Source organism: Erpetoichthys calabaricus, chromosome 8, assembly GCF_900747795.2.
Source record: "Erpetoichthys calabaricus chromosome 8, fErpCal1.3, whole genome shotgun sequence".
In the NCBI taxonomy this organism is placed as follows: domain Eukaryota; kingdom Metazoa; phylum Chordata; class Cladistia; order Polypteriformes; family Polypteridae; genus Erpetoichthys; species Erpetoichthys calabaricus.
Window position 1 is genome coordinate 18763460 of NC_041401.2, and position 27211 is coordinate 18790670.

At 34.7% G+C, this 27211-nt stretch overlaps 1 protein-coding gene across 1 annotated transcript in view; it reads right to left on the minus strand.

The window, feature by feature from the left end:
- Positions 1–27211, minus strand: part of hat1 (histone acetyltransferase 1) — a 106699-nt gene that overhangs the window by 9635 nt on the left and 69853 nt on the right. The gene's annotated exons all lie outside the window — the stretch shown is intronic.

The following is a 27211-nucleotide window of genomic DNA, read 5'->3' on the forward strand; positions in this document are numbered from 1 at the left end:
TGCACCTTTAAGTCGTTGATGGTAAATAATTGTATGACCATGATAGATTTGAGCTCAGGGTTCAAAGTAAATTTGCCCCAGACTATTTACAGTGTAGGTTAGTTGGATGATGCTTGTGCACCCACCACAAGTTTCAATCAGATTCTTAACTAGTTTGTGATCAGGGCTTTGACTGGACCATTGTATGACATTCGCAATTTGGTCCTTGTGCCACTCTTCTGGCCTTGTGTTTGGGATCACTATCCTGCTGAAAGATAATCTGAAGCTCAAGCTTTCGTTTGTTAGCAGACTGAAACATGCTTTCTTTCAGTGTCTGCTTGCATTTTTCCACCACCTATTCTTCCTTCTCTTTCAAGCAGTCGCCTAGGCCCTTCTGATGAAAAGCAGCCGCAGAGCATACCATCACCATACCTCACTGTAGGTGTTCTGTTTTTGTTTTGAGGTGTTGCGCTTGCGCCACGCCAAGTATCACTTTGAACATTGGCCTGTCTTAGTCTCCTCTGACCAGAAAACCTTTTACCACTTTGCAAGTGGGTCGCATTCATGTTTTCTGGAAAACTCTATAGATGTGCTTCACATGCTTCTTTTTGAGTAATGACACACTCCCATACAGACTAATGTTCTACAGATCTCACCTGGTGCACATTTAACTCCAGTCTCAGCTACTAAACTCTAGGTCCTTCAAAGTATTTGTTGGTTGGTGTGGCATCTCTCACAATTCTCCTTCTTGTTAGCATAGCAGGTTTTAAGGAATGACCCTTCCTAGCCAATACCCTGATGATTTAATATAGCTTCCACTTCCTGATATCCGAACCAACAGTGCCGCCTGGACCTCTAAACATTATGTTTTATACTCTTTTCCAAATAAAACCTCTTGTATTGTTTTATTTCTCGTTTCTTTAAAATGGTGTTTAGCTTTTATTTTCAGAAGTATCCTTCAGATTTATAATGATCCATTAACTATGGGTTTTTTAAACCAGAAAACACTGCAGCTATTTTAATGATTCACTTGTGAATTACAATTGGAAGGCAATTATGTCCTCATTAGTCAATTGTTTTTCACTAGTGTAAACTGTTAGCTTCAACAACAAAGGGATAGAATACTCATGCAAAACAATATATATTTTTTCCTTCTTAAGATTCTTGTAATATAATACAATGTCACATTTGAGAATTCATTTTGAGTTTCAGTCCTACAACAAAATTCAGTGTAGGGTTTCTTATTAGGTAAAATTAGAGAATTGTTCAAGAGACTGAATACTTTTGCATATTTGCCAGGGGGTAATTCACTTAGCCACGCACTATTTAAAAGGTCATAGCAGTGAAACAGAATTCCATCCTGGAACACATGTTTACTAGTTAAGAAAATAGTTACAATTTATAAATGTGTGTATATCTCACACTGGTCCATGCAATTGCCTAAAAAACATTCATGTTACTCGCCACTATACTGTCACATTTTAAAAATTCTGTGGTTGTGACGAAAAGCTAAAATAAAGTTTACAATGGTACTCTATCTGAGAAAGACACTTTTGCAATAGATGTTCACAATACCTGTAAGTCACATTTTCTTCAGTTCAATGCTAACTTTATAGGCATTTCTTTTTAGATGTAGTTAGATGCAGTAAGATCACACTATGCAAGTTTCAAAAGTCAAGAGAATGAGTAAAAGATCTTTGCAATAAGCACTACCAGCAATTAGTGTTTTAACTGTAATGGAAGACTTTAGAATAAACTATAAACCAAGGTCCAATTATATATAGCCGATAAATATTTTAGCAGTATAACTAAGAGTGTCATGGGATTGCTTCTACATTACTCTAACAATTATTGAATATTTGGCTGACTCACAAATTTACAACAGCAACACATATAGCCCAAAATCACACCAGGAATCTCTCAATGGGCTTTAACAGGGCCTGTTTTTTGGCAATTTGTGTATTTACACTAAAATTCTTAAGTATTACTACTGAAATTTAATGTCAATAGTTTCTATAAGCAAAGGTAGAAGAAGTAAACCAGAAATTTGTCATTGATAAATTAAAAAAAATGATAACATATCTGGATTGAACAAACTGATGTTTAATCATAAATTTCACAAAAGTTGTTTTACTTTATTTTCTTTATATTACTTCAGTCCTGTCAGCACAAACAATACACACGTAATCGATTTGTGTGTCAGTAAGCCAGAGTTAATAAGACATTTGTACTATCCTGTCTTAAATTATTTTGCTTGAGCTGTCCAAAATAAAACAAAACTGGCACTGTGCATGTTTTCAATTTTCTCAATACCTTCACTCGATTACCCCTTAAACTATCGTTTTTTTGATAAGGTCTGATCATGTTAAGGATATGCCCGTCACAGGTTTCTTTCACAAAATCAGTGACAAGCCAGATCTATGGTTCTGTGCTAACTGAAGCTGCCCACTGTCAAGAGTGACCTTCTGGCACTTGCTGCATTATACTTGCAGGTGGTCAAACGAGTTGCAAACAATGCGTGAACTTGTGAAAACTGCCATCTTGAAAAGATAATTTCAAAATATCTTTATGTAAGTTTGTCAAGTTTCCTTAATATTTTACATTTCTACTGATATTCCTACTCAAAGGTTTCTTACTCTAACTTGTTCTGAAGACATGATATAAAACTGTTTGCAAAAAATGTACACATGAAACAAAATTAATAAACATCAGCTACACAAAGACTACCTAGGTGGAGTTCTAGACAGCTGCACTTTATCCTCTTTCTCTATAGCTGTGCCACCTTAACTTACCCAAGCAAAATAACATTTTGACTCTTAACTAGATGAGCTACAATAACTTCAACAAAATGTACAAGCAATGTTGAAGGATTAATCAAAGCATTAAAATAATTCGTTTTTACCCTTAAATTTTTTTTTTTTTTTTTTCTAAACTGAATATTCTGCTTTTAACACTTCAGTTTCCAAACTAATGTCCATTTTCAGTAATGTCTCCGAAAGTGGACAGCCCGAAGAGGACAATGACAAAGCTTGATCAGCTACACCACATCCCTGCCATTCAAATGCACTTTTAGATAAAGTTTATTTTTTTGTTGAAGAGGATCATTTAAAAACAATAGATAATTTTGAATAAATTATATTACAGTTTATAACAGAAAAAATATTTGAGTGCTGAAGTTTTCATCTGCTGTTTTGATCAACATAAGGTAAACAGAAAGTTTAGCTTTTCCTTTTTGATAAATGCCTTTTGGCTACTTCATTCAGTATAAGCAGTAAAGTGGTTAACAGATTTCTAGTGTCAAAAGATTTTTTTTTCTTCCACCCCCACCCAACTTCCCCAAACAATGAGCACTTTATTGTTCTAAGAATCTTCCTAGATTTCAAACATTTTTTTTTTATCTACCTTAATTTTTTTCAGTAATCAATAAGAACAAAACAGCAAAATAGACGTACATTGTGCTTTCATTAGAGAATACTTCATACCTGATTAACTAGAAACCTGCAGAATTAAAAGGAAAGAATACATTTTTGTAGTATTACAAAAAAGAAAACCATTAGGCAATCAAGGCTGTCAGCTGAGCAGACCTGAAATTCCCTTTTTTTTTTTTAGCTGTGTGAAAGACCACTTAATTGAATACATTTACTACTTATCTTAAACCATGAATATTTGATGAAGTTGCACAATAATGTATTTCTGCTTCTCACCAGGCAATAAAATTTAATGAATTGATCTCAACTTAACAAAACCTCTGAACATCAATATGGGCCCTCCGCTAAGCCTGCCAGTGAATTCAATAAAATTAACTTGCCCCCAATTCAAAGATTTGGGGACAATAAAGCCATGGATTTTACTCAGTATAATTTGCAAGTGAGTTCAGCTGTAATGTTTGTATTGTATCCATTTCCACAAGGATTGACATAAGAACACTTTGTATTAACTTGCTAAGCACCTCTTTCACACCATTTACATGCATGATGGCGATTAGTTCTATACCAAGACCCTTGCTGCTTGGCATTCAAAACAGGGAAATTAAGAAGCCCCGAACAAAATGCACTACAAAAGGCTAATACAACATGCTACTAATTCCTCTCTTTTCAGCCATCACCTCATTTCTAAGTGGATGTAATGCACCTGCAGATGAATAGCACTTTACCATTATTACTGTTCAACTAATTTTTTTTTTAAATAAGGGCTATAAATAGAAGCCCAAGGACAACAAGTTATACTGTTAGTGTGTAGTCCAAGCAATACTTATAAATTCTTGTTTCTTATCTTCATAACAAGTAGCCATTACCTAGTTTAAACATATTGTACAGTATGTTTCCCAAACTCCCCACATGAATATATATTTCATCAGGTGAGAAATAAAAGGAAAAATACAAATAACCCACTATCTGTAAAAGCCATCCTACTCACACAAGACATTCAATTTCAGAATATTTTACAAATAAGTGTTTAGATTCATAATAAGTAACATAAGACATGCACTGTACCACTGCCTTAAGATAGCCTGTAAGCAAGTTTAACTGGGGTTGTGCAGTTTAAGAAAATTTGAACCATTAACTTGTTAAAAAAAAAAAAAAAAAAAAAAAAGACTGACATGTTACTAAATAAAAAATGATTAAATAACAATTTCAAAACTATGTTAAATACTCCCATTATTCTAGTCAATTTCATTAATTCTACAAACACATTTTAAAATAACAATTAGCACTATGGAGCCTTCAGAAGAGAATCTGCACTTAAACACAAGAACACCGAATTTGGAAAGGGGAAACAATTATTTAAAAGCTTTACAGCAAAAAAAATAACATATTAAGAATTCAAAAAAAGTCCTGCCAAATACATGACAAAAGATGTATCAAGATTTTCTATACATTATTTTTAATTTAAATATGCTCTTAACTTTTTGAAAGAGTGTACTATGTCACCCACACCTCCACAGATACAATTTTTAAATACACAAAGCACGGTGGCTTAATACCACACTCTGAAATCACAGCAGCACATAAAATGAAATGGAAAGAGGAAGCACCAGCAATCCCTCAGTGGCGTGGCAAATACAGCAGCAAGTGCACAACACGGGTCAAAAGCTGTTGTTTTCAAATTGCCCTGTTGTACCACCTTATGTGTAGAAGCACTGACAGTTTAAAGAAGTTTGCTTTCCAATTTGAATCAGAGATAAGTAATAGTTTATTAATGTCAAACCAAATCTCAGAGGGCTTCAGGAACCTAACATAATTATATTTAATTAAAGCCAGTAGTAGGCTAGTTTTAAATGAAATGTTAGAATGCAATAGCTTTGATAACTTCTTAAGACAGCGGAAGGAAAAAGAAAATCATCACAAAAGGAATTTCAGGAACCACACGTTTTGCACTTCATCCTTTGAGGAGAAAAATTATTCAAGTTGCTTATAGGTTTTATTAGGGCATTGAAGGGAGTGTCACAAAAGAATATTTTTATAAATAGTCTTGTTTTTAATGATTACTTTAAAAACTGACTGTGTAATACTGGGAGCACAAACAACTCAAAAAATGTCCCAATCCAAGTGAATCAAAAAATACAAGCAGTTTACTAAGGGTACAAATGAAAGAGCACAGGTTTTGGTGAGACACACCTATAGTACCACAGTAGGTACACTCACTTTGGAAGTACTGTATGCTCCTACATGGTACGTTAGTTTAACACTCAAATTTGCCTTACTTTGCATTTTGCTTTTGTAGTTACTTTGTTACTGAACTGAGTATATATATTTAAAAATAGTCCTTTTGTTAATATCTGGCAGAACTGAACCAATTAAGGAGAGGCTAATTGCTCCTTTCTATGTTTTCTTATGCACTCAGGATGGTTAAATCAAGGTGTTAAATAGCCTTATGAAACAAGGGAATAAATATGCATAAACGTATTAAAAGAATAATAAACAAAACAGCTTGAAAAAGCTGAGTGTTCTTAGCACTTGATTTTTGCTGTCAGAAGAATTATAATTTCATATATAGGTCCAGAATGACTTGAAGCTTTTAAAGCTTCACAAGACACTGACAAGCAATTATGTCTAAGTAAAGTGAAGAAATAAACCAAACAAAAAAAAAATAAAAAACTGATATATACAGCGTCATATTATATCTTGTTATATTGTAAACAAAGGTATTTTGACAATTTTCCATGTTTTAGGTAATACTTTAGGTCAAGCTTTTGTTTTCACTTTTGCTGTTTAACTGTTATTTAATGTAGCCTAGTAATACAAAAAGGAAACACAGTAAAGAAACGGTTGTACATGCCACCAGATTTACAAGCTGAACGAACATGCTTCATCGGGTACTCATGTTCTGACAGAGTGACTGACTGATTGCTGCTATCACTACCTTGCCTATCAAAGAATAAATTCTTATTTTCAAGTAATACAAAACAGTCAGTAATCTAAAAGCTACTGACACAGGACAGCAAAATGAAATTGTCTGAGAGCAATTTGAACTGCATTTGAACAGCAGCTGGTTTAGGCACACAGCCAAGTTCTATATGTAGCTCACATGTGCTAAAGCTTAAAGACAGACACTGCCATGCCCAAAGAATCTTTTCCATTCAGCACTGTTTTAATTTCCCACCTTAATAATGGCTTACTCACTTTTCAGTATTACAAAAATGAGACGCATGCTTCTGCAGCCAAAAACTACATCAAAATGACATCTGTAGCAGTCACCCTAAAAAGTACTTTACTCACAAATGGTAGGAAAAAGCTCTTTGTACTAAACAAGCAGATAAACTTTAAAATTTACAACACAATACCAGTTGAATCTCCTAAACATCTCAGTCAACTGAAACCTTCTTTGTCTTTTCAAAACAAAGTAAACTAGGAAGCAGAATACTTCCGTAGTACAATATACACTTGGACACCAGTCATCTTTCTAATTGACATATCCGTCTCAAAGAGATACCAACTAGTGTTTTGGAGGTCTAATTAATGCTATTCACACTGCTAAATAAATCACTATATTAAAAAAAAAAAAAAACTGAGCCTAGGCGTTCAAGTTGTTCCTGTGTCACTGAAGTAGCGACACTTTAGCTTACTCTTGAAATCTTTACATAAAAACAAAAGTTTCCTAGATGTGTTGTTCAGTTTCACAGGTCAAGCTCTAAGGCTGTACATAAGGTGAAAATTTGCTGTATTGATAGAAAAACCTTTGTATAATAGAAAGAAAAAAATGCTGCATGTTTCATGTAAAATGCTTTATGATTCAAGAGTTTAAGGGAACCTTACCATTTTCACTAGATTCTCGTTACATGTCAAGATTTTTGCAATGATGTAGGAGGCATAAAGTGGGGGCTACCCAAGAACAGTTGAATCTGCTAATATTTGATCATTTACTGTTTTGCTCTCTAATGTAATTATTTATGAAATCTCTTTATGTATGAAAACGTACACTGTATTATTTTTAATGTATACTGTTGCAAATACCGAATTGCCACAAGACCACCTTCCACATTAGACACCATTCTGTTATTGAATGTAATCAATCAATTCAAGCAGAACAAGTGATTAGCACTGCTGCCTTACAAATCCAGCATCTTAGATTTGAAAGCATCCCCATTCGATGTTTATGTGGAGTTTGTATATTCTCTCCACTTTTGTTTAGAAGAAGATCTTAAACTAGCCCAGTGCAAGTATGGCCTTTGTAATGGAGTGACGACCACATCCCAGGTTGCTTGTCACTGTCTTTGTGGAGTTTATACATTATTCCCACTTTAGGTTAACAGGAGAGTCTAAATTAGCCCAGCGCAAACGTCAAGTGTGTGCACCATCACAAGTCGGGCCATCTTAATGCTTGAAAATACTGTAACAAAAGAGTTCATTATTAACATAAAAAAGAAACAAACAATGCTGGTGCTTTTTAAATGCTGCATAGTGAAAACAATTGAAAATTCAATCAAAGTCAAACTAAAGATTGTATTCTATATAGCAAACAGTTAAAAAGTGTTACATCAACAACAATAATAATGAATGATTTTTAAGCAAGCAATAGTACTTCGTCAAATAACACTCACAAGTAGATATTTTAATTTATAGAGATACATATTCAAACTATCTCTCATAGCTTTTTTGTAGGTTGATGTTGACTTACTGTACAAGATTATTTACATTATTTAAACACAAATCTGCCTAAAGACTCTGGATTAACAGCAGGTAACAACATTTACACCTGTGCTAAACTATTCACAAGTTTTTTTAATCTATCCCCCTCGATGACTTGTATTGCTACCATGAACATTGCAGTGTTATTACCGTAGTTGTAGGATTTGTCCTCTCACCAATTCCTTTTTTTGTAACAGGGCATTTTCTTGTTGAACAATTTGAGTAATATAACTAAAGAATTTTCTGTATGATCAATTTGGGTTCGTCACAGAGGGAGAGGATTTCCAAAGCCTTTCCTACAAAATAATCTGGTTGCTGAACTCACTTTAACTATCATTGAATTTCAACACATTTTAAAAGTCATTGTCTCTTGTTTAATATCTGTTTTATGGAACCCAAACCTCCATATGAGGGGTGTTAAGCCGCGTTAGACAATTAAATCTGCAATTGTGGATTCAGAGTCTGACAGGATTTCTGTTTTGACATCTGATATTTCGTCAGTAATAAGTTTTTTATCATTAACAAAACAGATGGTTAGTTATAGTGCCACCAGCATGATGTCGGAATCGCATGCTCTGCATCAAAATGAAAATCAATAAGAGGCAGAATTTGGTATGGCATTAAAACTTCTGATTGGCATATGTAAATGTGTAGTTGATGAGGCAAGAATATGATTTACAATTATGAAAAAAAAAAAAAACAGTTTCATTGCAAACTATAGCATCACACACCCCTAGTGTGGGTAATTTAAATTTGGTATAAAATAGCCTGCTCCTGTCAGCCAGGGGAGAGACTGTCTTAAGCGGACCTGATGTCTGTTTGAAAATGCTTGCAAAATGTTTGTTTAATATTAATCTCAGTATCCCCTGTAACTTAGTGAGAAAGTCAAAATAAACCCAAAAGCACAAGTTAAATTTGGTCATTGTATTTGTTCTTGGAGTTTCTGAAACGGTGATAACATTTTCAGTGTGCCATCTTTTGCAATATATAAACGATGCATTTTGTTAAGGAAGTACCAATAAAATGCATTAATTTTGAATTCCCATAGTTAACAATGATGCATTACAACTAAAAACATTGCAATACTCTATTATACCCATTTTCCCTATTCCTATAGTAAACACCAGTCTAAGTTGGTGTAGACGAACATAACATTACTGCAATTGTTTATAATTTGATAATTTGAGCCCTGAATGGTTAAGTGACTTGTGCAGAACCACACAGTAATTCAGCGGTGGTGACTGAACCAACAACCTTGGGCTTTTGATTCAATGCCTTAGCCACTAAGTCAATTGCCTGTGGTACACAAATATGCAAATGCAAACCACTGAAGCAATTACAACCACATATTATTTGACAGAATATTTCCTTTGCAGCCTAGAACTATTAAGTTGATTAGGTACAGAAACTTGTTCTTGTAGATGCGCCTAATTGTGTACAACATTAATATTAATATGAGTACATCCACAAACCTACGTAAATGATTTAGAAAACAAGACAATTCAATTGAATTAGAGAGCGAGAGACCTGATCTTCTTAAAACTGCTCTAATATTCTAAATATTCAAAGCAACTATTTTAAATCAGTGCAGGGAAAAAAAGGACTGAATTCAAAAACTGTCACATATTTGGTAAAATTAAGATGACATATAAGAAGAAAATAAAAAAGGATAACCAAACTGAGAACAAAAGCAATAAAAATGCCAAATGAATGATGGGAATATGTGCTTAAAAGAGACAATACTTGAGCACAATGATACAATGCTAGTAATAAGAAACCAATTCACTGATAAGAATGTAACTAAAAAACTAAATGTCACTACTTTCTGAAAATGTGGATGGCCCATTGGTTAGGGGAAAAACCCCATTATTGTTTTTGAACTAAAATGAGTGTGGCAGATGGAAAACAACGTACCTTTCAGAGCCCACTAACTGCCTGCCAGCATCTGAATTAATTTGACTTTTGATTTTTGCATTTGTAAGTCAAAATAGATTTAGCAATAACTCAAAACTGATTTTCCGGGTCCATTCTGGTGTCTACAGAAGTCCTAGCAGTGCTAGATGCAGTCAGGAGAAGAACTATTAGACTTATTCCAGGATTGCAAAGAACAAGCTTTATCAAAAAAATAAAAATAAAGGTGTATGAATAAGGCCTAAACAAAGTAAAACTAAAAGACACCTGCTAAAAATAGTTCAGATCGTTATTGAAAAAAGAAAATATAAATTGGTGTCGGCAGTTACATTAAAATAAGCGAAAGACAACAGGAAGTTGGTTTAGAAAAACAGTAGCGTAAAAACACTGAAATAAACTATAAAACTATTCAGTTGCATAGCAAAATGATTGAAAGCGTTACCTGAAGAAGCCTCAAATGATCATTATTAATTCTGAAAGTGATAAGCTCTGTTGATACAAATGATGTGTCAGTTAATGATGTGTGGAATTTACGTGCTCTCCCTATATTCATATGAGGTTTCCTCACATACTAAGGATTTGCAGTTAGATTAATCTCGATAGACTGGTGTTGGGTGTCCTTTAACATCCATAAACAAAAGTTCAGAAAAATAAACACATGGCAAGCTGCACATTTTTTTTTATTTCTATTTTCACATCTCTTATTGAGACAAGCAGTAAAATAAAGGATTTCTAAGGATAATCTAGTCAGAGATTAAGTAAATGGAGATTAAGAAAAATCAAATTAGGGAAAACAGTATAAACACTTTTATACACAGTAATGGTGCCTGCAAACTGCTTACTACACTTGAGAACTAACAATACTAGGCCAAAGGTGGCACATTTTATACAAACTACTTTCCACATGTTACAATTTTATTTTAATATATTTATTTTAAAAAGTCCATTACCTTTTTAAATAGTACTGTATATATGCACTACTCACAACCCTATTAAGGGTGGTTTTATAAAGGACAAATGCAAAGGAATAAGTATTACACCAAAACTATGCACATAAAGCAGAATTAACTATGTTAAATATTTCACAGAGGATTTAGCATATATTTTGTTTGATATCTCACTTTACACTTTAACTTACAAACATGCTGCATATTACTTAAATTGTCTTTTCAATTGAAAATAAATTTACTAAGGTAGATTGCAGCATGTGTTCAATATTATGACTTAAATATGACTGAAGTAAAATTAAAGCAATTTATGCTAAACGCTGAAGTAAAATCATTTGAAACTGTGTAATGGTTTTTCAAAATATTCTTGATTATTAGGGTTTAAAGCAAGCACTGTTAGTTGGAAAAATACTGCTTCTCATACGGTTTTGCTTTTACTAATATTTCTTAGCTAATGTTGTCATCATCTTTTTGCATTTTTTATTTTCTAAAAATGCAATATACATTTCTTTCTTAGAAACAGATTAGTTTGAAGTTAATAGAATTCATGAAACATGTAGACACCTTTAAGAATTTAAACTAAAAAAATGAAAGCTCTGAATGGTTTTTGTTTTGTTTTTGTGATTAAACTTTTGAGTCAAACAAATCCACACAATAAATAGATACAACTACTTCTACATCAAGTAGAACAATTAGTAAACCCCACACAGAGCCTTAGCCCAGGGAAAAGCCAGGATAGCCACAAACTGAAATGATATAAGTAAAGGCCAAAAGTTTTAGGAAACTAATTACTAACTAGCAATCTCCCAACTATGCACTTCCTGAAATGAGAAATGAATGAGTTTACGAAGGATCAAGTTATAGAAAGAGGACTTCCAGAAATTAGAAGATAGAGAATTATGATATTCCTGGCAAGAGGCCTGTGCCAGCTTGCAAAAATAGTTTTCAAAGTGAAAAGCCACTGCTGTAAATCAGTAGGAAGAACACCAGAGAGATCTACAGGGTGGGGCAGAAATAACTCCCACATTTCAAAAAATCACTGTGGGGTCCCCAAAGCAGGTAGAGGGGTGCAGTCCATTCCGTTAGGTAGGGTGCATAATAAAGTTTTCAGTCGTCACCATGCCGTGGTCAGGTGAGCATCGAGGCTTTGTAGTGGAGGCTTTTTTCAAAAATGGCGAATCTGTAACTGCGACGCAGAGGGCGTTTCACGCGCGGTTCGGTTTACGTGCTAATGAAAGTGTTCCAGACCGTGGCCACCGCGCTCGCCTGATTTAAGTCCCTGTGACTTTTTTTCTGTGGGGGTACCTCAAGGCCAAGGTTTTCAAACATCGTCCTCGGTCCTTGGACCAACTAAAGGAGGCCATTCAAGAAGAAATTGAAGGAATTTCGCCCGACATGCTAGTGAGAGTGATGGAAAACTTCCAAGAACAGCTCCAAATGTGTATCAGCCGTCAAGGCCACCATTTGGACGATATAATTTTTAAAACTTAAAAGTAAAAAAACTTTTTTATATCTACATTTGGGAAATAAAAAGTTTTTGGTGACACCTCGTACCATTTTTTTTCAATCCCCGTTTGAAATGTGGGTTTTTCAATCCCCCTTTTGAAATGTGGGAGTTATTTTTGCCCCACCCTGTAGTAGGAGAAAAACAACAAAATGAGAGAGGGTTATCAATAGAAAGGAGCAACAACAGACTCTGTTCATCAGAAAGAAGAAGAGTAGTTCCAAATTACATAGGAGAACACACCAACTGTATTTGCAGAATAAAATTGGTATTGGTATCTGTAGTCCATCCAGCACTGTGATGTTTGCAAGCTGTTAGCTATGAATGATACACAAGTGTAAAGACAAATATATTGGTAGGTTTGATTTTATGAGAAGGAGAAGACTGAGATATTTTAAAAATAGTATTTCAAGATATATTCTTTACACTAAGAAATCACACTTCCAAATTGAGTGTAGGCTGCTTTGCACAAGAAAGCATACAAAGCAGTAACTGGAAGACAGAAAACTGGAAAAATGAAAAAGAAGGCGGGAGGCATTGAGAGCCGAGTGGAACTCCACATACCTGCGAAGGACTAACCTTGCCTTAAGTTAAAACAAGAAATAAGAGGGAAAATAGACAACTAAGATTGTAATGAATGAAACGTTTTTGAGACTTTAACTCGCCAAAAATATGCCCAAGCATGCTGAAACTCTAAACAGCACAGTAAAGAATGAAGAAGAATCAATCACCAATTTTGCAGAACTTCACTGTGAAAGTCTGAAGTGTGGGACTGCCAAGCCAGTCAGAAGACCAGGTTTTTTCAACCTAATGTCACATCGTAAGAGCATGATGAATAAGAGGGATGGAGAGATGTGAATTTAATTTCATAGAGGTGAAAGAAGAACAGGAAGGGAGTAGGAGGAAATCCATGAAGAGCCAGTATTGCAGATTAGTGAAAAGGTAAGTTTTGCTAGGGACTGGAAGCAGTGTATACACACTATGATACAACTCCAAATTTGACACCCCAAGGAGCGGACCTGTAAGAGGAGGGTGTGAAGAAAATAAGGGATCGAACCATAGAACAGTTTTTGGCAGGATTGGAAATTGGAAGAATAGATTTGACAAAATTAAAATAGAGTTCAATATTCATTTTAATAATAGCCCATTAAGAATAAATAGTCAGGAAACAAAGACCAGCAAAAAAGAAGGTTCCATGATGTTCTTTAGAATATGGAGGCAGCTGAAAACTGAAACATTCTGAATAATTGTTGAGACATCAGTGTCAAGGTATCCCCCAGTCCCAAAGGTATCACGTCCTAGTGAGCTGAATGACTTCCGGCCTGTCGCTCTAACATCACATGTGATGAAGACCATGGAGCAGCTGCTGCTTCACCACCTGAGGCAACAGGTCCATCACGCCCTCGACCCTCTGCAGTTCGCATACCAGGAGAAGGTGGGAGCAGAGGATGCCATCATCTATAAGCTACACCGATCCCTCTCTCACTTGAACAGAGGCAGTGGTGCTGTAAGAATTATGTTTCAGGACTTCTCTAGCACCTTCAACACCATCCAACTTCTGCTCCTTAGGGACAAGCTGACAGAGATGGGAGTAGATTCATACCTGGTAGCACGGATCGTTGACTATCTTACAGACAGACCTGAGTATGTGCGTATCGGGAACTGCAGGTCTGACATTGTGGTCAGCAACACAGGAGTGCCGCAGGGGACTGTACCTTCTCCGGTCCTGTTCAGCCTATATACATCGGACTTCCAATACAACTCGGAGTTCTGCCACGTGCAAAAGTTCACTGATGACACTGCTATCGTGGGCTGCATCAGGAGTGGGCAGGAGGAGGAGTATAGGAACCTAATCAAGGACTTTGTTAAACGGTGCGACACAAACCAATTACAACTGAACACCAGCAAAACCAAGGGGCTGGTGATGGATTTTAGGAGGACCAGGCCCCTCATGGACCACGTGATCATCAGAGGTGACTGTGTGCAGAGGGTACAGACCTATAAATTCCTGGGAGTGCAGCTGGATGATAAACTGGACCGGACTGCCAATACTGATGCTCTGTGCAAGAGAGGACAGAGCAGACTATACTTCCTTAGAAGGCTGGCGTCCTTCAACATCTGCAATAAGATGTTGCAGATGTTCTATCAGACAGTTGTGGCGAGCGCCCTCTTGTACGCGGTGGTGTGGAGTTACTTTTAACTTTTCTTACTGCACTTGAGTAGATTATATAGGAAATTATACTTTATAAAATATTTGTAAATGCAAATACTTTTACGATTCACAAATTTTACTTACTAATGATCCTACTTTGTTACATTTTCAAGACGGGTTGCTATAAGTACAATTGATTGTGCAAAATCTGGATTTCACAATGGCAAACTGAATTAAACCTAGATGCAAAAATCTTTGGGATAATAGGTCACAATCTGGGCACACAAAGTAATTTAGTAAATGATGTGCAATTTTCTTGTTTTTTCTCAGTAAGTGGTTGCATCTCATATCACAGTATATATTGGCCAGGAATGGAAGTTCCTGTCTTAAATCTCAACTGCAATGATTTCATGTTTCTGCTGCAGGTGGAGGTACATGTGCAATGGAAAATGCAGTGGAAAATTCTCGGAATAGTGGTAGCAACAACACTATCTACAAAAGAAACAGACATTACTCTAAAATATATCACTGGTCATATTTAGAAGAGCTGTTCAGTCTAAAGGACATAAGATAAAAAAACAGCTTCATTACGCTGTGTTAATTGTATCCCAAAAACCGTGGAGTTATTTGTGTACAAGAACTTTCCCCCAAATTTACAAAAACCCATGGAAATGAGCTGATTTTTACACTAGTAAGGTTTTTAAAATACATCATATGTGATAAAAAAATCATAGTTAACTGTACTGAAAAATATTACATTAAATGTCAGATAACCACTTGTTGTTGCAAACTGTATAATAGGTGGCATCATTTTAAAAAGATGATTCCCCTTCAGTGAGTAATACAGTGTTTGAGCACCCTTGCTTAAAATGTCTGTTAATAGTTAAGTGAGCAAAAGATGAACTGATCACAGAAAGCCATACAGTTAAAAATGACATATTGTTTCAGTATTTTATGCAAGATTTAAGTATTGCTTTTGTTTTGTATAATTGTAGTGAAAAAAGGAGAGAAGCACCATGCAAATGTTTGGGCACCCCAAGATATCGGAGGTTTCAGACCTGAATTAATTTATTAGGGCTATGACTTGTTCAAAAGTCATCAATAGGAAACCTCAGGTGTTGCAAACTGCAAAGCGGTATAAATTGTCTGACTCCCCAAACCTTGTCCCAACAATCAGCAGCCATGGGCTCCTCTAAACTGCTGCCCAGCACTCTGAAAAATAAAAGAATTGTTTGCTCATAAAGCAGGAGAAGGCTACAAGATGACAGCAAAGCATTTTCAGGTCACTGTTTCTTCAGTTCATACTGTTATTAAGAAATGACAGTTAACAGGAACAGTAGAAGTTAAGATGAAGTCTGGAAAACCAAGAAAAATTTATGAAAGAACTGTTCGTTGAATTGCTAGAAAGGCAAATAAAAACCTTGTTTGCCTGCAAAAGACCTTCAGGAAGATTTAGCAGACTCTGGAGTGGTGATGCACTGTTCTACTGTGCAGCGACAACTGAACAAATATGACCTTCATGGCAGAATCAGCAGAAAAAAACCTTTCCTGTACCCTAGCCACAAAATGTACATCTAAACAAGCCTTATACAAGTCCTGTGAACTGATGAAGTCAAAATAGAACTTTTTGGCCACAATGTGCAAAGGTATGCTTGGTGAAAAAAGGGGACTAAATTCCAGGAAAAGAACACATCTCCGCCTATTAAGCATGGGGGTGGATTGATCAGGCTGTGGGCTTGTTTTGCAGCCAGTGGCACAGGGAACATATTGTCAGTGGTAGAGGAAACATCACACCATCTATAAAAAAATTTGAAGTTAAAAAGAGGGCGGGTCCTACAACAAGATGATGATTTGAAACACACCTCAAAACCTACAATGGAATACTTCAACAGGCACAAGCTGACAGTTTTACACAGTCCCTCAACCTAAACATCACTGAAAATCTGTGGAGAGATCTCAAAAGAGCAGTGCATACAAGACGGCCCAAGAATCTTGTAGAATTAGAAGCCTTTTGCAAGAACAAATGGGCGAAAATACCCCAAGTAAGAAATGAAAGACTCTTAGCTGGCTACAAAAAGTGCTTACAAGCCGCAATACTTGTCAAAGAGGGTGTTACTAAGTACTGATCATGCTGGGTGCCCAAACATTTACTTCAGGTCCTTTTCATTTTTTTTTTGGTATTTTTGTACCTATGAATGATGGAAATAAAAATATAAACTTGTTTAAAATATTAAAGAAATGTGTCATCTGTATGCCTTATGGTGATCAGTTCATCTTCTGCTCAGTTACATATTCACAGTAACAGATATTTTAAGCAAGGGGGCCCAAACTTTTTCATGCCTCTGTACATATGTGAGGTGCATTTAGTGTACTCCCTAAACATGTGTAATGTATATTTGTAAGTTTTAAATATTTATCAGTAACTTTCTGTATAAGAATATGGGCATTTGAAAACATTTAGGTTTCATCATTTGAGCAAGGCTGCAGCAAAAAAACTCCACAATGAGAATTATAATGGAGAGTGAATAGGGCCTACATTTGTGGTGCATGTAAAACCTAAGATTTTTTCACACAAAGGACTCAGCAAAAACATAAAAAACTCCTTCAACATTATATTGATCACACATATGTTGTATTTGTCTAATCACATATTTCAACAGAGCAAAAACTGACAAAACTTAAGTAGCTCTCATATCCTGATACCTCCTGCCTACATTTATTTGTACCCTTTTCAACACTAATGTATTTAGGTGTGTGCCAACATAGCCACAAGAATTTTACTGTAGCTTGTCAATCGGTGTTCTACTTTGCTATTCATAGATGACACATTAACTGTGACTTGAGTTTTTTATTGTACTTGTCTAATATCAACAAGATTCAAAAGATGAATACAGTATGTAGAACTTTGTAGTTGATGAAGGACCAGTTTGCTAAAAGTGCACAATTTGAAACCGCTATGGCTGCTGTACTGTTTATGTAGGTTTTGGTTTGAAAAATTAAAATGTTCTCATATGTTGAAATGCAGCAGAAAGCTATAAACAAAGGAATGACACTGGATCCTTCCGTCATTTGTTTTATTTTTAGAATTTCTCATTTAATCAGTCAATATTTAACATTAACAGAAAAATTGACAGTTGCAGTTTTTCATGTAAGGTTTTCTACTGAGTTCATGCTCCTGAAAGCAATTTTTTAAACAAAATGTAAATAAAAAAATATAACAGCCTTATTGAATTCATAATTTAATTACCACTGTGTATTTCTAGCAGTAAAAGCATGTGGGCTGTTTCCACATCTTTAAATCTCATTCTACTGCGGGGGAGTACAACTGCAATAAGGCTTCTGTGCACTTTGTTTAGATTTTCTTAGAATTGCATGTAATAGACTTGTACAGACTAAAATTTTTTGTAACTGAATTACCATATTAAGTACAGTACACTGTTTATATTTTTAAGTGTGCATATATATATAAAATGTTATATAGTATCTGCCAAATAATACAAAGAGTACATGACACATGTTTTGCCCTTACTGTGGCTTAATCAGGTGTACACACTTTTGAATCCCCCTTACAGTGATCAAACCTCGGACGTCAGCACCTGAGGCGGGTGGTTTGCTTATTTGACAAGGTGAAGATCGGAGTATTACATCCTTAGGTCTGATTCAAACATCCACTTTGCCTGTTTAACATATCTATGATCTGCTTCTCGCAACTGAGAGGACATGGCGTTTGTTTGCCAAATGGCCGACCAACCACAACTGTTACCTGGTAGGTAACCACCCAAAATAATCAGATTGTGATTCAGACCTAAGAACACACACACACATTATATACTAGATATGTAAGCCCGTGCTGTAAAAAGCCTGGGGTCCTAGAAACTATTGAAATCATCAGAAAAAAAATGAAATGTAAAGATGTCAGGTGATTGAAAGGAACTACTCTGGGCATCTCTCTTATAGGAGGTTTCATGTTGCCGACATGCTCACATCGCTTGTGTATTGGCGGTGGGAGGAAAAGTAAAAGGGATACCATTTTACTGATGTTACTGGCTAAGCAACTTTGTCTTTCTTCTGAGGTTTCGTTTTGCTGACGTGCTGGCCCCACTTGTGTTATTAGCGGATAAGCGAGATTTCTGTTTTCTCAGAGGTGGAGCCTTTACCCCGACTCCACCTCTCACTTCCAAGCTGGACAGACACACACACTTCCACGCATCTATATATATATATATATATATATATATATATATATTCACGGCATTCGAAGTCTGTGTCACAATCTGATTGTATGGGTGGTTGCCTACCAGGTAACTCTTGTGGTTGGCCAGCAATCTGCTAACATCCGCCACGGTGCCCTCAGTTTGTGAGGAGCAGATCATAGAATGGTTGAAATAGCTTACTGTCAAATAAATGCAAAGAGTACACGACACATGTTTCGCCCTCATTCTGGGCTCATCAGGTGTACACACTCCACTGCACTCCCTCTCGGGAATCGAACCTCGGACGTCAGCGCGCATATATATATATATATATATATATATATATATATATATATATATATATATATATATATATATATATATACACACACACACTGTATAAACCCCCATACATATACATTTCATATATACACACACTGTATATATATTTATATGTATATTTGATAAGTAAATGCTATTTTATTGCTATGTATATTTTACTCATACTTTCCAATGTACAGTGATTTTTTTCTGAGCCTATTCTTTTCTTTTACTTGCATAATTTCATTGTAAGATATCTTTCCTTTTACTTAAATAAATTTCTGTATAATACTTATACTTGAGTACGTGTTTTTTTTGCATCTGATTTTGAATAACTGCCCCACTGTGTTGCAATAGTATTTTAATTCCATTTCTAGACAGGCAAGAATAAACTACATACATTGGGCTTTATAATTTAAACTTCGTGTTCAGCAGCAAAATTTACAAATCAATTAAATATGGCTAGAAAAGTTTTAACAGCAGTATCAATAGCAACATCTTTCATCCATAGTGTCTCAGCAAGTCAATATAAGCTTATGCTGAAGTATTAAGTACTGTATAAGGATTTTTAGGTTAGGATTTGTTTCCGTTTTCATACTTGCATATCAAAATTATTGTTTCTATAGCCCTTTAGATGGCATAGTAAACTTTTTGTTTAATTGATGGGAGTGGAGTGACAGTGACTGCTATAAACTGCCTCAGGAATTACATTATAAAATGTTCCATTCATGTTTGAATATTTAGATTCCTTTTGGTTCTCACAGTATTACATTGAAGAATGAGCTTGACAGGAAACATCAGATTTGTAAACACTGTCTCAAAAATATGCAGTACTCCAGCAATACTAAAAACAAAAAAGGGTTTTGGTTTCTCACATAGTATCACCAAAGCCAAGACTAGTAAATGTTATTGTGTGTGTGTGTTTGTTATGAACCATAAAAAGTATGCTTGGGTTTACTCTGGAAATTCTTAAGATATCCAAATTGCATTGCCACAACTAAAAAAAAAATTTAAGTGGGAAAAATTGTCTTTATTATTTTCCTTATTAGGTGTGATTGATTGAAACACTTTTGACAAGAGGGAAAAAAATTCAAATTTTACTTCAGTCAAATAAAAGAGATGAATAAATTGGAATATGTCTACAAATCAAACAGCAATACTTAACTCATTACAAAAGCATATAAAAATTTGCCAAATTATCACATCTTGACCAAATTATTGTTGTAATATTGTGTTTTGGTTATGGTAGTAAATATTGACTTTGTTTTTCCCTGTCTCTGTCTCTCTTATAAGGTAAATGTAACTGACAATCTCTAGCACAAATTGCTTCAAAGAAGACAGGTTTCAATTTACTAAGCAGAAATATTCTACAATTTAGAATCTGAGTTTAATCATAAAGCATTTGTCAGTGTTTCGTGAGAACAAAAACTTAATATCTCTATGCTTTTGGGCATAAATACCATGGCATACATTAGCTCCATACATTACAGATGCCATCAACAAACTTAAAGTAATTTATAAAAACATACAGTAGTTGTACTCGATTTTCTATGGACTCAGCCGAAAGTTTGTTGCAAGTGACAAGTCACTTAAAATTAGAAGCAATGACTTAATCAGATTCCTTAATAATAAAACAGAAGCCATATGATTACAACCTTTACAGGAGCGACATTGCTCAGGGTCTTGTATCTTCTCTGTTACATATTCTAATAAGAATTTCCTTGGGCCTACAGCCATTAATATTTCTATCTACAAGCATGTCTCTTACACCCCAGCAGGCTGTGAGCCTTGCAGCTACCACCCCTCGCATTACACTCAAACACTTCCATGAATGAATCTTGGTCACGGCATCATTTGTACTGCTCAAGAATTTGCTTGGGACAGTGCACACTTCTCAAAGGCTCATTCTCCCTGAGATGGTGGCAGCAACAGCAGCAGCACCAGGGCTTGATCCTGGGGCCTTCAGGTTACAAAGCATCTTTCTCTACCAGAGGAGTTCAACCTTGTGCTATTGGGGAACCTGCTGCTTACTGACTACGAGACTCCCTCCATGCGAGTATGTAAAATGGCGAAGGGGTGGGGGGGCTGAGCAATTCCTCAGCTGTGACCACATTTTTAATTACTGATTCAGATGTTTTGCTTATTCAATCTTTGTAACAGATATGTTGATGCCAATGATTCATAGTCTTTTATAATTATCTGCCCTAATCCTTACATTTTCCAGCTGACTCTGGAACTAAAACCTTGATGCTTCAGGAACTTTTAAGAGTTAAGAAAATGTTGATATGTAAGTTGGTTTGTTATAGCATATTGCTTTTCTTTTCTCCAACATTATGTTTCTTATGTGTTTGCTATATATTATTTTGTGTTGTGTTTCAAACATGTTCTATTTGTAATTAGTGGTTTGTAGGTGGAGGGCAAACAGCCAACCTGGGTGAATCCATAAAATGTCCATTAAACCGACAGAGAGAGTATAATCAAAATTATTAATAATTAAGTATTTTAAAAGCACCTTTACCCAAGGTATTAAACAAATAAGCAAAAAATGCACATTTATTATGATTTATTTACCCAGCAAATGGAACACAGGCAGGTTATGTAACTTGCTCTGGGTCACACAGTATGATTGAACTGGCAGCCTCATCATCCTAAGGTTAGCCTCTCGCCACTACACCACACTGGATTCAACTGACTCAGGAAAAAGTGAATCTTACACTTGCCCTTAGATGTAAATAGAAGGCTGTCCTCTAGTTATAACATTAGAAAAATAATTAAAGTGAATTTCTGAAATGAAGGAATACAGTATGTGAAGGGTTCAGACTTAAAGTCAGTACAAAAGCATGGTGTGCATATAGATAGAACTGTATTGTAAAATCCAAGTTTAGGAAAAGAATGAAGTAACCAATGAAAAAATGAACATGTGATACTTAAGCAGAGTTTCTTTTTTTTGCCAAAACTGATGAACTATACTAATAACAAAAGGAGAGAATACAGGTAAAATAAAACAAACCCAACTGGCCAATAAGAAATGACAAGGTCATAAAGTAAGCATATCCCAAAGCAATAACAAATGAGATGTATTTATACAGAACCGCCTAAAAGTTATACATAAAAATAAAAGAACAGAATATTTCAAGAACATACCAGTGAGGACAATGCAAAGCAACAAAAAAAAATATTAAGCAAAGCAATTTACATGACATGCAATTCAAACACCTAATGGAAGAATTTCATAAGTCTCAAACTTGCTAAAAACTGCCAAAACAGACTTTAGGATCTTACCATTTTTCAGAAGTATATACTAAATTCAAGGGCTTACCCCTTAAGTAGATAATAAGGGTAACTAGCAAACTCAACAGGACAGCTCTGAATAGGGAGGTTGGGAAAAGCTACAATTGTGCTTCCATACTAACAGTTGGAATAAAACATTTTACAGGGCAATTTAAATGTAATTTGTGTTTCATTTTTTGCCATATCGCTATCCAAAATGTACATGAAAGCTTTTAAATGTGTAATGGAAACTCGACTCAAAATACATGAAGTTAGTTTTAAGGAAATCGGGGAATCTACACACTGACAACTAACACTGAAGCGCAAAGTAAGAGAACAAACTGATAAAAAAAAAAAAAAAAATGACAAGACGCCAGAAGAACATTTAGACACTAGGGCTGGATTATGACAGTGTTTGTGGAATACTCCTCTCTATTAAGTAGTATAAAGTATCACGAATTGTACATGCAAAGGCTATGACTTTTACAGTACAAAGCTATTACTTTCCATAATCATTTTGGTAAATGTGCTTTACAGCTTTCTTAATAAATGGCTCTCCAATACTGTTATTATAATAACTGTGCAATAAAGTGTTATTTCCTCTATGAATTTTCTACGCAAATGCTATTTATGCAGTATTCACTAAGAAAAAGAAGTAACTTAAAATCACTTAAGGGTGTTAAGTTGTTTCAATGTTTTATTGATTTACAGGCAAAATCATTTAAATGCAAGAACATCCAATAAAGAAATAAAAAGGCAAATACTTATTCCTATGACTATTGTATAAGTAGATAAATAGAAATCATTTCTATTTATTTTAAGTAAGCAGCAAGTTGAAGAAAATTTTATTGAAAATGGCCAAGCATATAGACATGTAAACTGCCTTAAAAGCCATACTAGAAAGAAGAGGGAAAAAAAAAACAATATAGTTGCACCTGTTTCCGTCTGAAGCATGTATTAGTGAAACGTATTTTAGACAAAGGGGAAAGAAATGCTGGAGACAGCTCAGTTCACACTTGGGAGGCATGCAGTTGGCAGAGATTATTAATACGCCCATTAGTTTTTAAAAATCCAAGACTTATAGAAACACAACTTAAACAACATAGCATTCTCAATCTGCTTTGTTCAATTCACAGTTTCAGGGGACTCAAGCCTATCTTGGCAGCACTGGACATGAGGCAGAAACTAATCTTATACAGGATGCCAGTTCGCAACAGAGTCCACTCAGGCACACGCCAACATCATACTGTAGTAATGCAAACACAGTAAGCCTAATAGAGGTAGAGAAAAAGGCAACAGGTTTTCACTATAAGAAAGAAAAGACATTAATCCAACATGTTGTATATATAACTCAGACTGAAAATGAATTCATCACGTTAATATACATCATTTTCATTTTGGGAAATGTCTTAGCATAAATTCTAGGATATTTTACATTAAATTGCTTTAGAAAAAATAAATCACTGTTATATTAAATTTCAGAGGTTTTTGTTTTAAATTGTATTTAACAATAAAATTGCAGTTCTCTGGCCAGCGCCAAGTTCCACGCCTAGGCTTACAGTAAAAAACAAAAATCCAAAACATGTTTAAAGAAACCCACTATTAAGTAAGGTTTGAATGCTTCTAAAACACCCTGTATTATAATTCAAAATAGTAAAAAAAAAATAAATAAAAAATAGGATGCCACTAGGTTTACATTAGATTATCTTCACCTTACATTCAGAAGGTGTCAACTTTATTTACAAGTATTATGCGATATTATACCAGGAGCAGACAGCAAAAGCATTAAAACATTGGTGTCTTTGAGAGTTAAGTTGAAGTGCAGAAGATATAATTCAAGAAAGATGATCTAATGTAGTGAAGATAAAAGTGTTGTGCATAAAAATACATAAAATCACAGACAGTATAAATGCATGGTGCAGAATTTGATTGTAGATGGATCTCACTATGCATTTTCTAACAGTTTGATGTTTTACTACCAATGAAACAAATCGTGGAAAATGTGCATTTTGTCACAATGGCTGGCTTTAAATGTGTAAAATTCCTAGATTTTGTATTTTGTGCTTTTCTAAACTAATACTAAGATGAAATTATATAACCATGTACACTACTCACACGCATATTTTAAAATAATTCATAATGTGGCACATAAAACATTGCATGAGAACAAACACTGACACTGATGCTCTAGCAAGCAACCTTTTTAGCAAGACAAAAAAAATAAAGAAACTGATTGGTATGGTGCCCTGTTAAAATAATTATTACATGCTATCCAGGAAAGCTGTAAAAGTAATATAATTAATTACATTTTAAATATATAACTATAATGCCTGTTTTCAGCAGGCAATTTAAAAGTACACAAGCAAGCAAATCATTCAGCAAGTTACATGAGAATCGGGGAAACTAAAAAATCGGGGAAACTAAAAGTAAACCAAGTAACTTGATATTCACTCAAAAGCATCAGAGTGGAACAGAAACCTTAATATGTGTAACATCTTCACTTACTCTGTTTATCAGTTGTATTGGTAGATTTATTTTAAATATTTCATTTTATTTAACTTCCTACCTTGTTTTTGCTAGATATTATTGGAACGCTTTTAGAACAGCATGCATTTTTTTTTTATTTTTTTTTTACATTTCTGAAGTGAAAACAGACACCAGACGAAAACCACAAGATAATTTAAAAAATGTTTTTCTTAAAAGCAGAAAACAAAAGGGGTTCGTAGAGAAACTGCTTGGCATGATTTAATTAAGTAAGCACTTTTGCTTTTTATAATATTAGAATCCACACAAAAAAGGAGGTTCGCCAGCTGGACTTGCCTTAGAAATCCAAAGCTTTATTTCTTCATATTTATACTGGCCTGTATTTTCTTTTTTCACACCTCCTGGCCTTTAGCATAATCACTCTAATTACCAATTAGTGTTGTGTGTGGTATATTGAAAATCACTTATCAGAGATGGCACATCTAAAAATAAATCTAACTATAATAAAAATAAAATTAGTAATGAGGGTGGTGAGGATTAAAAACAACATTTTGGTAGTAGTCACATCCTATGGCATATCATTTTAACGTGTATCAGGGTTTCAATGCAGAATAATACACATGACTAATGTGAAAAAAATGGATTCTGTTCAATTTAACTAAAATGGAATATGTGTGTGTGTGTGTGTGTGTGTGTGTGTGTGTGTGTGTGTGTGTATGAACACATTTGTATCAGTTAAAACACAAAAATAACAGAAAACGTCTGATACGGCAATAATTATTTTTATACCTAAAGCATGAAATGAATAAAGAAATTATAGGCAAATATTACAGTCTGCTTTACTTGAAGTAAGGATTATTAATTTCTAAAAAACATATATAAAAGACAAACCCTATGAATAATTTCTAGCAATGACTTCAAACATCTCGCTCAACTTCTCTTGCAACAGGAGAAAAAAAATCACTTGAAATCACATGAACAGTATTGTAATTCAATGAATACATTCTGTGTAACATTTATGGAGATTTAGCTGTGCTTCAATTTTAAATATTCACCTTTATGCTAATTAAATCTAAATGTCTTCAATGTATCAAATGAAAGAATTACATTTTTGTTGCTTTTGTAAAAACATTTGTCTTCTTACCAAAACAAAGCTAAAAAAATCATTCAGAATAACAGTTTATACCCAGGAGAAAGCTGAAAATAGAATATAGTGTAAATCAGAATTGTACAAAATTTGAAAAAGGGCAGTTATTAGAAAGAAGTTTATAATACTGAAATCATTTAATTTCTAAATTCACTGAAGATGACTTTTAAAAAAAACACATTTAAATCATTAGGTTGTTGTTATTTTGTCTTTCATTGTAGAAATGGATTTTCATTGCAAGGTGGTCAGTACTTCTTTGTGCATCTTTCTATTTTTGCCACATATTTTAAAACCAAAGTAATTACGTATTATGCTGAATTTACAATAGTGACAGGAACAAGCTTAATTATATGAATATAAAAAAATATTCAAAATATGGTATAAAAAACTGCAGAAATTGCCTCCCCCAGGATACAAGAAGCATCCTACAGAAAGTACAAATAGTTTGCACAGCAACTTGTTAAATTAAAGCATTTCCAAACTCTAATGTGTGTATTAATCTTTTTGGTCACTTAAGACTGTCAAGCACAAGAAGGGAACAATTGAAAGAGGAGTGTCAGGAGATGTGAGCTAAAAGCTTGTATTCACTAATCTATCTAGCCACAATAACTGCTAGATACTTAAAACATGAAAACACTGGTGGTCTCTTTATTCATAAAAAAGAGAACTGTAGCCCCTGCAGACAGCTTTGGAGATTGTTACAATTGAAAGTATAATCTTGGACCCCCATGTCTTCAGCTAGAAAAGCAGCTCCCTTTGAGTACCAAGATTAACACCAGCTTCAGAATCAAACCAGGATAAGATTAGACAGTTGCAACTTGTCTTTTTCTGCATTTCAGATGCATATGATACTCCAAAGGTTCAGACTCCAGTCTAATCCTTAGCAAATCACCCCACAGAGGCAACTTGCCCTAAAGGAGGAGGATGTCTGCACCTTTTACATGGTTAATGTACCTAATAAGCCTGAAACAATTTATTTCCTCTGAGGGGTGCACAAGGTCTATTCAAGGCATCAAATTTAGGTTTAAAAGAACACAAACCCAGATTTGGGAAATATTAAGCAGCCAGTTTCAATTATTCTCAAACAACACAGAAAGCACATACAAATAAAAAGCATGCTGCAACCCAAAGATGGTAAAACAACTGTCATCTTCTTCAGACAAAGTATTCAATG